We start from the raw sequence: 18,076 nt of genomic DNA, 5'->3' as shown, positions 1-18,076 counted from the left end.
CAGGGTGGCCTAGGACATTGGGGTGCCTTCGAGTTTCCAGCAGGGTGATCCTCACGTGGGGATTCTGGGCAGAACCCTAGGGCCCTTCTTCTTTCTGGAGGGCAGGCAGAAGACCGCATTGTGGCTCCTGAATGAACAACCTGGAAGGCTGTCTGGCCAAGAGGATGAGGACGGAATTCTGAACGCACTAGTGCCTGTTCCGTTCAGTGCTGAGCACATGGCATTTTCAATGTGCAGTGTCTAACTCGAGATCTTCAGCCCCTGAGTCAGGGCACGGGACAGATGGTCGCTCACGCTGTAGTTTGTGTCCATGATGGTAGAAGAATGGATGGGTGGCCTCATGAGGCCATGGAGATCTTCCCAGGTTGGGGCTTGTGAGCTACTCCGAACAGCAAGCCTTCCTTCTGCGGGACAGGGGGAGTCTGTTTATATGGCACCAGGGTCCCCCGTATGGAAAGACGTTGTGGCAGAAGTCACCGCATGGATGCCTGGAAAGCCCAGCACTGCTTAGACTTCCAGCCCAGGAACAAGGCCATTTGGTTCTGGTGGTTCTCTAGCAAAAGTGCCCTGGGGGCTCACTTGTCAGGGATCCTCACTCTGCTGGGTCACAATGCTGGCTTGTGTCCTGGGAGACCTGGGAATGTTTCAGCGTCTCAGGCGCCATGCAGCATTCTCCTCCCCTAAGGTTTGGACGCGGATCCCAAGAGCCAGGTTGCTTTCTGGGACAGGAGGTGTTCTGATTTGTGGCTCAGGGATCAAGTGTTGGACCATATGTAGGTATTCTAGAGTTTGCCTCTGGAGTCAGATGTCTGCAAACCAAAGCTAGGTTTCTGTTGAGGTCCTAGGGGTATTTCAGGTTCCATCTTCTGACTCAGGGCCATGTACTTGGGTGTCTGCCAGAAGTAGGTGTCTGGCATGTGTCTGAGTGGAACTTTTTTCCAAGGCGGCCAACAAACTTGGGGTGGACTCAGAGGCATTGCACGTGTCTCCCAATCTGGAGGGTTTGTGCAAATGTGGACCAGCAGAGATTTCTTCATTTGGGAAGCTAGAGTCCTGCGCTGTGGCTCCAGAGGCCCCATCCTGCAGGACCTGTCACCAGGGATTTGGGGACAAAAGTCTGCAAATGCAAACTTGGGATAGGGTTCTGGTCGAGGTGATGGCCTGCCCAATCTGCGGACCATGAGGTCAGTGCTGGGGGATCTGAAATGAGGGCAATGGCGAGGATGGAGCACAGACTTTTTCTGTCTGGGTTGTGTGTCTTGGTTGGCCACGGAATGTAGTGGTATCCTCATTGGGCCATGGGAGATTCTGCCTTTGTGAGGATTCTGCCCGGCTCTCAGGGTTTGGTGTCTTTTGGGAGGATGGGAACAGTGTTGTTTTCTGTCTCAGGGGTCCTGCCATAGCAGGGATTCCAGAGTTGGCTTCTGGCACTGGGCACCTGAAGAACCCGACCGAGGTTGAGTATTTGGGCCTGGGGCATGTCAGGTCCGATGTGCGGGCTCCTGGTCCAGCTAGCGAGGGGACTGGTTTGAAAACGGTCTCAGGCTGAGGGTCACAATGCATGTTTAAAGGCAGGGAGCCCTCCTGGCTGATCGATGGCCTGCCATGCTCACTCTAGCAGAACTGGGGAAGGAGCCGAGATGACCTTCAATAGACTACTAGATAAAGAAGGTGTGGTCCAGGGGCGCCTGGGTGGCTCAGTGGATTAGGCCGCTGCCTTTGGCTCGGGTCATGATCTCAGGGTCCTGGGATTGAGTCCCGCATCAGGTGCTCCGCTCAGCAGGGAGCCTGCTTCCTCCTCTCTCTCTGCCTGCCTCTCTGCCTACTTGTGATCTCTCTCTCTGTCAAATGAATAAATAAAATCTTTAAAAAAAAAAAAGAAAAGAAGGTGTGGTCCATCCAGGACACAGATGAGAGCACTGACATCTAACGGGATGAAGCCCTGATACTCGCCTTGACATGAGTGATACAGGCCTGGGTTATTCTCAGTGAAATCGGAGGAGTCCAAGGGAAATATCATATGGCTTCACTCATATGTGGCCCATGAGGAGTACCATGGACATGAGTAAAAGCAAGGGAAAACGGAAAGAGAAGAAGTCAGACAGGGAGACAAACCAGGAGAGACTCAGGACTCTGGAAACCAAGCTGAGGGTTACAGAAGGATGAGACGTGCCAGGAATGAGGCAACTGGTTCATGGTATGGAGGTGGTGTGGCATATATGCTATTGATGAGCACTCGGTGGAATATGTAAAAAGAATCAGGGAACGCTATCTAAAAAAAAAAAGTATGAAGGATGAAATGCTGGCTTCCTGGACAAAAAAAAAAAAAAAAGTAATGAAAAGAAAGACAGGTGGTTTCACATGTAGATGAAGAAAGAAAGAGGCAAGAAATAAAGTATTGTTTTATTATCTTACTGATTGAAATATTATGCAATTGGATTCCTATGAGGTCCTAATCAGAATTGGGTCTTTGGACATTGCAAATTAGATTGTTCCTTCTTCCTACATTTCGGGAATCGATGAGAAGAACCGGCATTGCCTTTATTAAATGTCTCAGAGTGTTGACCAGCAAATTGGTTTGACCTGGCTTTTTGGTTGTTGGGAGTTGTTTGAGGAATGCTTCAAACACATTCGTCATAACCTGAGACGTGAGATGTGTATGTTCATGACCTAGTCTTGGTAGGGGTTCTGTGTCTTGGAATTTATCCTTTTCTCCCATGTCTTGGATTTGCTGGCATACTGGTGTGTATTGAAATTTTAGCTTAGGTTGTTTAGGAGAGTTTAGTCCTGAAAACTTTAATTACTTCTTGATACATAAGAAGTTAACTATTCCAGTTTTGTCATATTCTGACGATGATACTTTTTATCCTTAAAATATTTTCTCTGAGATATGTTTCCATGAGTGCTACTCCTCACTAGCTCCATAAATTCTGTGGGACTCTTTTAAGTGTGTGTGTGTGTGTGTGTGTGTGAGTGTGTGTGTGTGAGTGTGTGTGTGTGTGTGTGTTTGGTGGAGGGAGGGAGGGAGGTTGTGTTTCACAAAACGCTTAGAAAGATATTTTAAGAGATATGAACCCATTATTCTTCGGATCACAATTCACCTTCAAACATATTGAATCTCAATTTCAATCTTGTTTGGGAACACTTCCTGCAATAAATGTCAAATTTAATCCTCTTTTAGAAACACAGACTCTCCCTAACCTGCCATGGAACAAACACCAAATTTTGTGTGACCGGTTAGAGTCTCATTGTGTGTCCCTTTTTTCTTGCTTTTTCTCATGTACTTTCCTTCCAAGAGTGAGTGAAATTGTATGTTATTTGTCATTCTGTGACTTACAGATGGTCCACAGCCCAATGCTGGCCCCCTTTCTGCCACATGTGGCAAGTTTCAGGATTCCTTCTTGCTTATGCCAGGGTAAGGTCTGTGGTGTATTGGGAGGACAGGGAGATTGCAGAAATGTCTGGGAGCTCCAGGCTTGTCTTCAGCCATCAGCACAACAGGAAGATGACCATATCAATGGAACCATGGTGTCAATGCACCTGAAGCCTTGAAATCAAAATCCACGGGTAAAGAGCGAAGAAGTTGCAGAGACCATGGGAGATGGGTGTAGACATGTCTTTGGGAGAAGTGGACGGTTGGTGCTTCAGAGGGCATGGAGCCACGGCCAAAGACAAAGGCGCAGGAGAGAGGAGCACACTGGGAACCCACAAGTTGGATGCTGACCCATAGCTGTTGGCGAAGAAATGGAGACATTCTGAATGGCACGAGTATTTGCAAACAAATGGTCTTGAGGCCCGGGTATCTCAGATCAGCATGCTTGACAGACATAGACTCCAGAGAACACTGTGTTTCTCCTGCAGAGCACACCAGCAAGCAACCGGGTGCAGTCAGCCTGGAAACCATGATCAGACACAAAACTTGTTTACAGAGTAGTATGATTACTGTTTCTTGCTGTGCATCTGTGAAAGGCACGGTTCCTGGAGATGCTTCTAATGGGGCAAAAGAATCTTGGGGCAGAGCTACCATCAGCATAAAGCCCGAGCTTGTGACCACAGACAGGATGGTGCGGATATTAGCTGCCTCACCTGCAATCACAATCATGTAGTCCCAACCCTGGAAACGTGTTGTGACTACCTCCTCAGACCACGTTTCTTAGTACCAGGAGAACAGACCCTCCACTGCGGACTAGAAGAAATCCCCGTCCACATCCTCTCTCTTGACCACAACATTCAGCAGGCCTTAGTAAGGGTGAGTGGGTTGAAACTCTCCTTTCACAGGCACACCAGAGCCGACCAAGTTAAACCTCACCATATTCGGTCCAGACACAAAACACTCTGAACGGCAGGCAATGAGTGCCTCTGAAGAGGACTGGCCAGAAGAGAGTGGACAGCCACAACCTAACCCAGTGGGCATGCCACATATACTGGAGAATCCCTCAAGGGTCAGCCAGTGGCACTCCATGACATCTCCATCCTAAAGAAATTACTCTCAGGGTAGAAAACAGGAGGCACTTTTCGGATACAGAGAAGAATACAGAGACCTGAACTAAGGCAACGATGGAAGAATCAATTGATGTGGAGGCAAGAGAACAGGAACTGTTCATGACTAAGAAATCGAAGTGAAACCTGTACAAGTCACATGCCAGGTGGAGTATTTAAGCATCAGCCAGGTGGAGTATTTAACAAGTCTCACTCTGGATCAGAAAACCCTAGAAGGAATCAGGGAGTCTCTGACTACAGAGATAATGGTGATAAAAAAGAATTAAATAAAAGGAAGAGGCCCTTATGAAAAGATTTCTTAGCAGGCTGGATGCAAATTTCAGGAACCTGGCATGACCAGAGGATCCAACGTGTTACCTGGAATACAAGTACTGGGAAAAAAAAGAAGCGAAGCAAAGGAGAGAAGGAAGAATGATGGAACATGAAAATGGACTTCGGGAAATCTGTGACTGCGATGAATGTCTATGGGTGCTTATTGTAGGAGACTTAGAAGAGCAGAGACTGTGTCATCAGGGTTGTCATCCTCATGATCCTCGCCTCTTTGTCATCGGGAGCGGCCTCCTCATTGTCGTCCCCTCTACCTAAGTAATTGCCCCTACCGGTCGCTTCCTTTTTCAATGCTTGGCGTGAAATAATGCTTTGCTTGATTTTCGCTTTGTGTCAGTCTCGTTCCTTTGATCACAGACCCTAACATTGGGGGCTCGCCCAGGATCAAACAACAACTGAGCCAGCATCAGAATTTATGGGAAAGGCCTCCGTGGGTGTTGGGAACTTGTATGTATGTCTGTTTGAGCTCCAGGGTATTTCCCACTGGGGACAATCTGGACGCAGCTATGCTCCCCAGGGCTGGAGTGGATGCGGTGATGTCCCATTCCTCTGTTGGTAAATTGAAATGGATTTCAAGTCCCCCTTGTTGGGCAGGGGGTTTGAGTCCCCTACATGGACGCGGGATCAAGTCCCCCTAGATGGTCACCGGGGCTTCGAGTTCCCATATGCAGTCACCAGGGGTTTGAGTCCCCCTAGGCAGACAGGGTGTTTGCATCCTCCTAGGCGGTCATCGGTTGCTCGAGTCCCCCGAGGCGGTCATCAGGGGTTTGCATCACCTTAGGAGGTGAGAAGGTTTGAATCCTTGTAGAAAATTCCCACTGGTGGCAGCACCACTGGGCCTGCAGTTGTCTTTGTCTTGCCTTTTTATTGTCTGCTGTGTTGTTTGTTGTGTTTGGGGGAATGGGACAGGCAGAGAGTAAGGAGACTCAGACTTTCATCTCTCTGTTCCTCATAATAGATGTAGGGCTTCGTCCTCACTCATTCCGTGTGTTAAGGGCTATAACTGGAGCCAACTGGGTTTACTCTAACTTGGGACAGAGACTTTAAGGAATATCCGCAAGCAGCTGCAGAAAATCCCTTTGTTTCGGAGAATTCCTTGCTTTCTCTGGCCCGATGTGGACTGCCAAGCCCCTCCCCCTTGCTGAAGGGAAATCATGGCGTCTGAAGTGGAATTGGCCCAGGTGGAACATGAAATCTATTAGCAAAGAGATGACTGAACTTATGCTTAATTGTCTGTCTCAGGGTTTTAATGGGCAATTGTTAAAGTAGCTTTCAGAGTTTTTGGTAACCTGAGGCTTTGGAGTTTGCTTGGATGAAAAATGGGATGAAGTGCTAGGGCACTGGTTGCTGGATCTAGGTTTGTGCTTTTGAAATCTGTTGGTAAACATGTATTGTGCTTAATTGCTATTGCAACAGTTCACAAGTGGTAAATATTTAGTCTTCACTAGAGAGTGAGATGTTTCTAAGAAAATGTAAATGGTTTTCTTTGTCCACCCAAAATTGTAAATGAGACCTCTTTACCTCATAAGGCTTTTGGCTGATATGCTAAGTTACTCAGGAAGTACTGATAAATCAATCATAAACCCTGGGTTACATTTGGATAAATGCTGTAACTACTCCAGAGCTTCTATACATTTTCTAAAGTTTTAATGTTTTGATAAGGGTCATCATTTGATATTTAACCATATCTATTCTGAATTTTTTTCACTTGTAATTGTTTTAATTCTCTTGTAAGATGAATTCGGCCTTAAAGGAAATTCATATATGAGGCTTTCAGAACAAATACGGTTCTTTGATAGGTTGAAATCCTGGGACTGCATTTCCAGAAGTAGAAGTTGCACTTGCACTAAACCAGAATTAATATGGTGATTCAAGGTAAGAATGAGTCTCCAGGAGCTTCCCTAGAAAGGCTCATTGAAGCCTAGGTAATGTATAGCCCGATGGACCCTGAGGCACCCAAAAATCAGGGGGCAGTGAATCTTGATATGCCAGTCAATCAGCCCAAGATTAAGGAGGAAACTTCAGGAAATTGAAGGATTTGAAGGGAAGAATATGACTGAGATATTGGGAATAGCAGAAAAAGTGTTTAACAACAGGGATGCACAGGAGGAGGAAAAACAGACAACAAGCTGTTAAAGTTAGGCATTACATGAGATACGTAGATGATAGTAAATGGAAGGAAAAGCCTAAGCACAGAGAAGGCATGTGGGAAGACTTAGATTCAGATCAGTGTGCTTACTGTAAGGAAAAAGGACACTGGGCCAGGGAGTGCCCCAAAAGGAAGACAGCAATGCTAGTCACCAGAATAAGAATTGAAGTGGGGGGGAAGTCTATTGATTTTTTTGGTGGACACAGGAGCCCATTTTTCATCATTACTTAAACCTACAGGAAAACTATCTGGAGAGGAAGTTCAGGTACAAGGAGCAAATGGTACAGTGAAACATAAATGGACAACAGAAAGGACTTTAAATTTTGTCTCAGGAGTATTGAAACATCGATTTTTGGTCCTCCCTAATGCCCCATATAACTTGATGGGAAGACATCTCCTCCACAAGTTACAAGTTGGCATTCAGTTCTCGGAAATAGACATGACTGTAACCTTAATACAACACACTGTATATGTGCTTATGGCAGTAGTAGATGAACAAATCCTTTATGAGCAAGTCTCAAAATCAGAGGAGACAAAGGTGGGGAGACTTCTCCAAATACTGCAAGTCGAGTTTCTCGAGGTCTGGGCAGAAGGGAAGGCCCCTGTCTTGGTCAGGGGACAACCTCCAGTGGTGGTACAATTAAAGGCAATGGCTAGAGCTGTTCACATTAGGCAGCACCCCCTTCCCTGGGATGCAAATTAAGGGATAAGGAAGCACATTAACCACCTCTGAGGAGACGTGATCCTAGTTCCTTGCAAATCTCCATGGAATACACCTTTGCTGCCCGTCAAAAAGGCCGAGACTGGGGAGTACTGACCCGTAGAAGACTGTGGGAAGTTAATAAACAGGTTGAAGATATCCACCTGATGGTGCCTAACCCCTATACTCTACTCTACCTCCTGGGCCCCAAAGAACTGTGTACACCATCTTAGATCCCAAGGATGCATTTTTCTGCATATCTTTATCAAGGGAATCTCAACCCCCTTTTGCTTTTGAGTGGTCCAAACCACAGGAAGGATTCCAAGGCCAGCTTACCTGTACAAGACTTCCCCAAGGATTCAATAATTCACCCACCACTATATTTTGACGAGGCCCTACATGAGGATTTGCATGAGTACAGAACCTCCAGCCCCGTAGTCACTCTGCTACAGTATGTTGTTGACTTGCTAGTAGCCACTGAGGACTATGAGTTATGTTTCTGGGGTATGAGAGCTCTCTTACAGCCTCTGCACTAAAAGGTTATTGGGTGTCAGCAAAGAAAGCATGGCTCTGTCAGAGCCATGCCACATATCTAAGCTTTGATCTCCACAAGTGAGTGCATTCACTGAGTCCAGGAAACAGGTGATCACCCTATACAACCACCCCACCTCGTCCCGACCAGTCAGGGAGATTCATGGACCATGGGCTGCTGTAGTATGTGCATACTGCCGTTTGCGGAGATTGTCCAACCTCCCATCAAACTGGCAAAAGAGGGGGCTCACTACAGTAGAGTGGACAGCTGAGGCATAAGGAGCATTTCGGGAATTACTAACAGCTGTACTGAGTGCATTGGCCATCCCAGATGTTACAAAGCCCTTCCATCTGTATGTGGATAAAAAATGCAGGGGTGGCCAAAGGAGTTTTGACTCAGACCCTGGGGCCTTGGCAAAGGCCAGTAGCCTATCTTAGCAAGAAACTAGATCCAGTAGTGGCTGGATTCCCCTATTGCCTCTGCAAAATTGCTTCCATGGCCCTCCTGGTCAAGGATGCAAGTAAATTGAATTTTGGTCAAAATCTCATCTTGGCCACCACCCAAGCTATTGAGGGCCTTCTCCAGACTCCACCAGACTGGTGGATGACAAACGCCTGAGTGACATGGTATCAAGCTCACCTCCTCAACGAATCAAGGGTGACCTTCAGGCCCTTGGCCATGCTAAATCCAGCCACACTGCTGCCAGAGGAACTGGCTCCCCAGCCAAACGACTGTGGGAGGTCCGAAACCAATTTGCAAGAATAAGGCCAGATCTCAGAGACATTCCACTCCCGGATGCTGAGATGACACTGTTCACAGATGGGAGTTGCTATATGGTCAATTGAAAAAGGTACGTGGGGGCTGTGGTACTTTCTGCTGGTCCGAAACTCTGGAGAGCAGCCCTGCAACATGGAACTTTGGCACAAAAAGCGAAGCTGATTGCACTCACTAAGGCACTGCAGATGGCCAAAAGTAAAACCGCCAATATCTATACGGGCAGCAGGTATGCCTTTGCTACTCTCCATATACATGGGGATATTTATAAAGAAAGGGGCCTATTAACAGCAGAAGAAAAAGGAATTAATATCAGAGGAGAAATATTCCCTCTCCTCCAGGCTATTTGGGACCCAAAAGAGGTGGCCGTTATGCATTGCCCAGGACACCAAAAGGGGACTGATCTGATTTCAAAAGGAAACCAATTAGCAGATCAAGCTGCAAAGCAAGCAGCCTGAGAAAAAGTTCAAGAACTGGTTACACTCCAGGCTCCGGCCCCACAAGAAAAACCAAACAATTCAGAAGAGGATTTAAAGTATTTACAGAAATGGGTTAAATTGGACTATGATGGGGACTGGGCTAAGACTGAAGCAGGAACAATAGTTCTTCCATGAAGACGGGGAAAAAAGTTAGTAGACTAAATACATCAGGGTACTCTTTTGTAGCTACGCAAACTCAAGGAGCTTATAGGCAAGCAGTTCCGGGTTTCTAAATTATGGCGTATGGTTCAGGATATAGTTCATAGATGTGCTCAATGCCAGGCAGTTAATGTGGGAAGAACTAAAATGGGAAGAGGGAAAAGAGAAAGAGGTAAGGAACGAGGAATTTATTGGGAAATAGATTTTACAGAAATGAAACCTGGAAAATATGGGCACAAGTGCATGTTAGATTTTATAGATACCTTTTCAGGCTGGGTAGAGGCTTTTCCCGCCAGACATGATACAGCCGGAGTGGTAGCCAAAAAGCTACTTGAAGAAGTAATTCCTAGGTTTGGGCTGCCTCTCGCAATCAGGTCAGACAATGGCCCTGCATCTGCGAGTTCAGTTTCACAGGCATGAGCCAAGGCCGTGGGCACTAATTGGAAACTACATTGTGCCTACTGGCCCCAGAGTTCTGGGCAAGTAGAGAGAATGAACCTGACGCTTAAAGAGACCTTGAAAAATCTAATTCTGGAGACTGGTGGTGGATGAGTGGATCTCCTTCCTTTCTCCCTCCTCAAGGCACGATGTACACCCTCTTAAAGCAAGGTGACCCTGTTTGAAATAGTGTTTGGAAGACTCCCCTCTCTGTCCTCGACTAAAATAGGTTGTCCTAGCAGAAATGTCTGATCAGTCTGTACTCCAGTCACTGCAGGCATTACAGTCTGTCCTTAAAAAAAAATCCACTCAGGGATCCAGACTGTTCACACTGGGACGGAGATGGAGGTGGAACCCCATCCTTACCAACCTGGGGACTCAGTTTGGATACATCGCTATCAAGGGGGGAAACTTGGAGCCTCGCTGAAAGAGACCATTTACTGTCAAAGTAGAGGGCATTAAGGCCTGGATTCATGCGGGTCACGTCAGATGAGGCAAGGGCGAAGACGCCCCCAGAGATGGAAGCTGCAGTTGACACACCCCGCTGATCATGGACTAAAGCTAAAACTAAAAAAACTGTGGTTTTTGTTGCTCCTATTGTTACCTGTTCATGTAAAGTATTGGTGGGAAATTAGATGAACGGAAATAGGAAAAAATGGAAAAGGTTATACAAAACGTTGAATGGCTAACTCATCAGCTGACTGAGCACTACTGTTACTTTGTGGTCCCTGTATTAACAACTCCTTAATGTCATTTGTACCAAAGAAAATTGGAGCGATAAAAAAGTTACTTTTCATGCTCAATATAACCCCCTTACAATAGGAGAATATAGAACTGGCTGAAAAGTCAAGGATTTGACTAATTTCCAAAGAAAAGGGGGGAATGTAGGGGCCTGGTTAGCCTGAGGAACTTACTTGTAAGCTCCGGATATACGGGCGGGCCAGGTAGGATAGCCATATCCAATCAGTGGGATGTGCATATATTAACTCTGGTGAGTTGAAATCTCATTGACCACCTGTGTGTGGGCCAGGGTCCACCATCTCTATAAAGGTTAGTCTGTGAGGCTGGAGGGGAGGAGCAGTAGGAGGAGTCAGAATAGCTGTTAGAGAAGTAGGGGGAGTTAGAAGAGCCATTAGAGAGGTAGGAGGAGTTAGAATAGCTGTAAGAGAATTAGGAGGAGTTAAAATAGCCATTGGAGAAGTAGGAGGAGTTAGAATAGCTGTTAGAGTTGTAGGAGGAGTTAGAGTAGCCATTAGGATAGCCATTGGGACCCATTAGTGTAGTTGTAGGAGTGATAGCGTCAGGGTCGTCTGGAGCGTCTGAGTTTCAGGATCATCGGGAGTTATGGGAGTGGCATTGCTGGGAGCTGGCCTGCCCTGAGCATGAGCGCCACCACAAGTGGCCTCACCTCCCCAAGCAGCAGCACAGCCCATAACTCGCCTCACGTGGCCCCACCGAGACTGGACTCACTGCCCCGAGGCTCAGCCTCGCCAGAGCGGCATCATTCCAGGGAGCCGCATCATCAGCATTCGTCCTCGCTGGAGAGTAGTCTGTTCCGGAGTGGCCTATTTATCATTGAACGGACTTCGTCCTGCGTGTAGCCTCATCCACAGCAGCCACGTCTGGGGAGCGGCCTTGTCAGAGTGGCGTCATGCTGAGCAAAGTCTGTGTCATCAGGGTTGTCGTCCTCATCATCCACGCTTGTCATCGGGAGCAGCGTCCTCATCGTCATCAGTAGATGTAAGAAATGGCCCCGAACTGTTGGTTTGATTTTTGATGTGTGACCTGAAATAATGTTTTGCTTGATTTTCACTATGTGTAGTCTCGTAACCTTGATCATGGATGCTTACACTCTGAAACTTTCCTCTGGGGACAGATGCCTGCAAACCTCAGCTAGGGTTCCGTTGATGTCCTAGGGGCATGTCATTTGCCATCTTCTGACTCAGGGCCATTGACCTGGGTGTCTGCCTGGAGTTGGTGCCTGGCATGTGTCAGACTGTGCATTTCTGTCCACTGCGGCCAACGAAATAGGGTGGGATCAGGGGCCTTGCAGGTGTCTCCCAATCTGGAGTGTGTGCAAATGTAACGGGCAGAGTTTCCTTTGGGAGGGCAGGCATAATCCTGTGCTGTGCCTCCAGAGGCCCCATCCAGGAGGGCCTGTATGCCGGGCTTTGGGGACAATATTCTGCAAACACAAACTCGGGATAGGGTTCTGGGCGAGGTGATGGCCGGTCCAATCTGCAGACCTGAGGTCAGTGCTGCGGGATCTGAAATGAGGGTGATGGGGTGGCGGGAGTGTAGGCTTTTCTGTCTGGATTGTGCGTCTTGGTTGGCCATGGAATGTAGCTGTATCCTCATGGGGCCATGGTAGATTCTACCTATGTGAGGATTCTGCCCAGCTCCCAAGGGTTTGGTGTCTTTGAGGGCGGAAGAAAACAGTGCTGTTTTCTGTCTCACGGGTTCCGCCATAACAGGGATTCCAGAGTTGTCTTCTGGGTGTGGACGCCTGGAGAACCCGCCTGAGGGTGATGATTTGGGCCTAGGGGCATGTAAGACTCAATATGCGAGCTGCTGGCCCAGCTAGTGAGGGGGCTGACTTGAAAACGGTCTCAGGCTGAGGGTCACAATGCCTGTTTGTGGCCAGGGCACCCATCATGGGTGGACGTGGTCTCATGGGCCATGCAGCTGTCTCCCACCCTGACGGGTTAGACCTCCAATCCCAAAGCAAGCTTCTCCCAAAGTGGGGAAGGAGGAGTGCTCATTTAAGCTTGAGGTTCCTTATAGGCCAGGATTTGAGCTATGGTCTGGGCACTGACCTTGAATACCCCGGTTAGGTAGAGATGACAGTCTCTGGTGATGGCAGGTCCCACCTGCAGGATATGAGGCCCAATACCTGGGGGACTGATGGTAGGTCGGAGTTCTGGCTGTGTCAGACAGAGCATTAGTGCACAGGGCGGCCTAGGATTTCGGGGTGCTGTCAAGTTCTGTGCAGGTTGATGCTCACATGGGGATTCTGGGCAGACACCTAGGGCCCTTCTTCTTTCTGGAGGGCAGTCAGAAGACTGCTCCCAAATGAAAAATCTGGAGGGTTTGCGAGCCAGGAGGGTGAACACACAAGTGCCAGTTCCATTCAGTGCTGAGCACATGGCATTTCCAATGTGCAGCGTCTGACTCGTGATCTCCAGCACCTGAGTCAGGGAATTTGTCACATGGTCGCTCAAGCTGGAGTTTGTGTCCATGGTGGCCGAAGAATGGAGGGATGGCCTCATGAAGCCATGTATGTCTTCCCAGGCTTGGCTTGTGATCTGTTCCAAACAAGAAGATTTCCTTCTGTGAGACCGAGGGGGTCCATTTGGATGGCACCAGGGTCCTTTATCAGGAAAGACATCGTAGCAGAAGTTACAGCATGGATGCCTGACAAGCCTAGCTCTGCTTACACTTCCATCACAGGAACAAGGCCATTTTGATCTGGTGGATCTGGGACAAAGTGTCCAGGGTGTTGAGGTGACAGGGGGCCTAATTCCGATGGGACACAATGCTGGCTTGTGTCAAGGGAGACCTTAGAATGTGGCGGGGGCTCAGGCGCCATACAGGATTCTCCTCCCCTGAGGGTTGGACGCAGTTCCCAAGAGCCACGGTGCCTTCTGGGGCAGGAGGTGTTCTGTTTTGTGGCTCAGGGATCAAGTGTTGGACCATATGTAAGTATTCCAGAGTTTTCCTCTGGAGTCAGATGCCTACAAACATAAACTATGTTTCTGTTGAGGTCCTAGGGTTATGTCAGGTTCCATCTTCTGACTCAGGGCGATTGACCTGGGTGTCTCCCTGGATGTAGGTGTCTGGCATGTGTCCAAATGTGCCTTTTTTCCAAGGCAGCCAACGAAATTGTTTGGGCTCAGGAGCCTTGCATGTGTCTCCCAATCTGGAGCGTTTGTGCAAATGTGACGGGCAGAGTTTCCTTCCAGTGCGCAGGCAGAGTCCTATGCTTTGGCTCCAGAGGCCTCATCCTGTAGGGCCTCTCAATCAGGGATTTGGGGACAAAAGTCTGCAAACACAAACTCGGGATAGGACTCTGGTGATGCGAGGTGATGGCAGGTCCGATCTACAGAACGTGAGGGCAGCCGAGGGATCTGAAATGAGGGCGATGCAGAGGCGAGAAGGAGGCTTTTCTTTCTGGGTTGAGTGTCTCCGTTGGCCACAGAATGTAGTGGTAACCTCATGGGGCCATGGGAGTTTTTGCCTCTGTGAGGATTCTGCCCAGTTCCCATGGGTTTGGTGAATTTTGGGGTGAAGGGAGGAGTAATGTTTTCTGTCTCAGGGGTCCCGACATATCAGGGATTCCAGAGTCGGCTTCTGTGTCCAGACGCCTGCAGAACCCGACCAAGAGTGAGGTTTTGGGCCTAGGGGCATGTCAGACCTGATATGCGGGCTTCTGTTCCAGCTAGCGAGGAGGCTGGTTTGAAAGCGAGCTCAGGCTGAGGGTCACAATGCCTGTTTGTGGCCAGGGCAGCCCCCCTGGGTGTGCGTGGTCTTATGGCCATGCAGCTGGCTCCCACTCTGAGGGTTAGACCCCCAACCCCACAGCCAGCTTTTCCCGTCTCGGGGAAGGAGGAGGGCTCTTTTATGCTTGAGGTTCCCCCATAGGCTGTGATTTGAGCTATGGTCTGGGCACAGACGCCTGAATACCCAGGTTGGGTAGAAATGACAGTCTCTGGTCATGGTAGGTCCCACCTGCAGGATATGGGGCCCTCTACCTCAGGGGATGACTGGAGTTTGGGGTTCCGGCTGTGCCAGACAGAGCATTAGTGCACAGGGCGGCCTAGTACATTGTGGTGCCATCGAGGTCTGTGCCGGCTGATCCTAATGTTGGGATTCTCGGCAGACCCCTACGGCTCTTCTTCTTTCTGGAAGGCAGGCAGAAGAATGCTTTGTGGCTCCCGAATGAACAATCTGGAGGGCTAGCAGGCCAGGAGGGTGAAGATAGACTTCTGAATGCACAAGCACTGGTTCAGTTCAGTGCCGAGCACATGGCATTTCTAATGTGCAGCTTCTGACTCTAGTTCTCAGCACCTGAGAGAGGGCATGTATCTGATGGTCACTTTGATCTGGTGGCTCTGGGGCAAATTTCCCAGTGTACTGAGGTGACAGGGAGCCTCACACTGATGGGTCACAATGCTGGCTTGTGTGTTAGATGTTAGGGTCCATTATCAGAGGAACAAGACTGACACAAAGCAAAAATCAGGCAAAGCTTTATTTCGCGCCATGCATCAGAAATGAAACTGACCGGTAAGTGCCCGAGCCCCTTGCATTAGAAATCAAACTGGCCGGTAGGTGCCGGAGCCCCATACATTAGAAATCAAAGTGACCGGTAGGTGCCTGAGCTTTACTGGGGGCCACCGCCTCCTTGACCTGGGGTCCGTCCTGGACGCTCCCAGCCTTACCCTCACTGTTCCACAGGCCGCTCCTGATGAGGCCGCTCTGGACGGGATCGCTCCCTGGGACGAGGCCGCTGTTGAAGAGGCTGCACCCCGACCGTCTAATGACAGCACCACTTCTGATGAGGGTTCCAGCAATGCCGCTCCTGACAAGCTGCACCACTGGGTCCTGAAGAGGATTCTCCCGGCGGCGCCGCTGCTCATGGTGGCATGGCCGCTTGCGGTGGCACCACTGCTCAGGGCGACGAGGCTCCCAGCAATGCCGCTCTCAACGATGAAAAGGGCGCTGTCACTCTCCATAACCCTGACACTACCACTACCCTAACGGCTCCCAATGGCTCCTGCTACCATCTACTCTAACTCCGCCTGCTACTAAAGGCCCCCTTTGCAGCCTCACAGATCAACCTTTATAGAGGTGGTTGATTGTGGCCCACACACGGGTGGCCAATGGGATTGCAACTCACCTCTGTAAATTTATGCATGCCCCACTGATTGGCCATCTCCTCTAGCTGGCCTGTCCCGTCCCTACATTCCCCCCTTTCTTTGGAAATTAGTCAAATCATTGACCTTTCAGCCAGTTTTATGCTCTTCTGTTGTAAATTTGCTACATTGAGTATGTAATACTGGGGCCAAAAAGTAACAGTAGTGCATAGTCGGCTGATGAGTTAGCCATTCAACACTTTGTATAACCTTTTCCATTTTTTTCCAAATTCCGTTCATCTAATTTCCCACCTATACTTTTCATAAACAGGTAACAATAGGAGCAACAATAAATTCACAGGTTTTTTTTTTTAGTCTTAGCTTTAGTCCATGGTCAGCGGGGTCTGTCGGCTGAATCTTCTATCACTGGGGGACGTCCTCATCCTTGGCTCTTGGCATGACACGCATGAATCCAGGCCCTAATGCCTTCTAATTTTACTGCCATGGGGGTGGTCAAGATAACAGTAAATGGTCCCTTCCAGCAAGGCTCTAAGTTTCCCACTTGATAGCGATGTATCCAAATCAAGTCCCCGGGTTGGTAAGGATGTGGTTCCACTTCTATCTCGGCTCCGTCCCAGTGTGGGCAGTCAGGATCCCTGTGTGGGCCTTCAACAGACAGACTGTAATGCCTGCAGTGACTGGAGTACAGAATGAACCGTCATTTCTGCTAGGGCAACCTCTTGTAATGGAGGACAGGGGGGAGGGGTCAACCAAACATATTTCAAATAAGGTCACCTTGCTTAAATAGGGTGTACATCACGCCCTGAGGAGGGGAAAAGGAAGGAGAAGGAGAACCACTCATCCACCACCAGTCTCCAGAATTAGTTTTGTTAATGTCTCCTTAAGAGTCAAGTTCATTCTCTCTACTTGCCCAGAACACTGGGACCAGTAGGCACAATGTAGTTTCCAATTAGTGCCCATGGCCTTGGCCAATGGCTGTGAGAATGAACTCACAAATGCAGGGCCATTGTCTGACCCGATTGCGAGAGGCAGCCCAAACCTAGGAATTATTTCTTCTAGTAGCTTTTTGGCTACCACTCCTGCCGTCTCATGTTCTGCGGGAAAAGACACTACACAGCCTGAAAAGGTATCTATAAAAACTAATATGTACTTGTGGCCATATTTTCCAGGTTTCATTCCTGTAAAATCTATTTCCCAATTAATTCCTGGTTCCTTAACTCTTTCTCTTTTCCCTCTTCCCATTTTAGTTCTTCCCACATTAACTGCCTGGCATTGAGCATATCTATCGACTAGATCCTGAACCATACGCCCTAATTTAGAAACCCGGAACTGCTTGCCTATAAGCTCCTTGAGTTTGCGTATCCACAAATGAATACACTGATATATTTGGTCTACTAACTTTTTGCCCAGTCTTCGAGGAAGAATTATTTTTCCTGCTTCAGTATTAGCCCAGTCCCCTTCATAGTCCAATTTAACGCATTTCTGTAAATACTTTAAATCTTCCTCTGAATTGTTTGGTTTTAGTCATGGGCCAGAGCTGGGAGTGTAACCAGTTCTTGCACTGTTTCTCGGGCTGCTTGCTTTGCGGCTTGATCTGCTAATTGGTTTCCTTTTGAAATCAGATCAATCCCCTTTTTTGTGTCCTGGGCAATGCATAATGGCCACCTCTTTTTGGTCCCAAATAGCCTGGAGGAGAGCCAATATTTATCCTCTGATATTAATTCCTTTTCCTTCTGCTGTTAATAGGCCCCTTTCTTTAAAAATAGCCTCATGTATATAGAAAGTAACAAAGGCATACCTGCTGCCCATATAGATGTTGGCGGTTTTACCTTTGGCCATCTGCAGTGCCTTCATGAGTGCAATCAGTTCCGCTTTTTGTGCCGAAGTTCCATGTTGCAGGGCTGCTCTCCAGAGTTTCGGCTCAGCAGAAACTACCGCATCCCCCACATACCTCTTCCATTGACCATGTAGCAACTCCCATCTGTGAACAGAGTCATCTTGGCATCCAGGAGGGGAATGTCGCTGAGATCTGGCCTTATTCCTGCAACTTGGTTTAGGACATCCCTGCAGTCATGTGGGGGTCAGCCAGCTCCTCTTGTAGCAGTGTGGCTGGATTTAGCGCTGCCAGTGTCTGGAAGGTCACCC

This window comes from Meles meles, chromosome 14 (genome assembly GCF_922984935.1).
Source record: "Meles meles chromosome 14, mMelMel3.1 paternal haplotype, whole genome shotgun sequence".
In the NCBI taxonomy this organism is placed as follows: Eukaryota; Metazoa; Chordata; class Mammalia; order Carnivora; family Mustelidae; genus Meles; species Meles meles.
Note: the sequence above shows the minus strand (reverse complement) of the source record.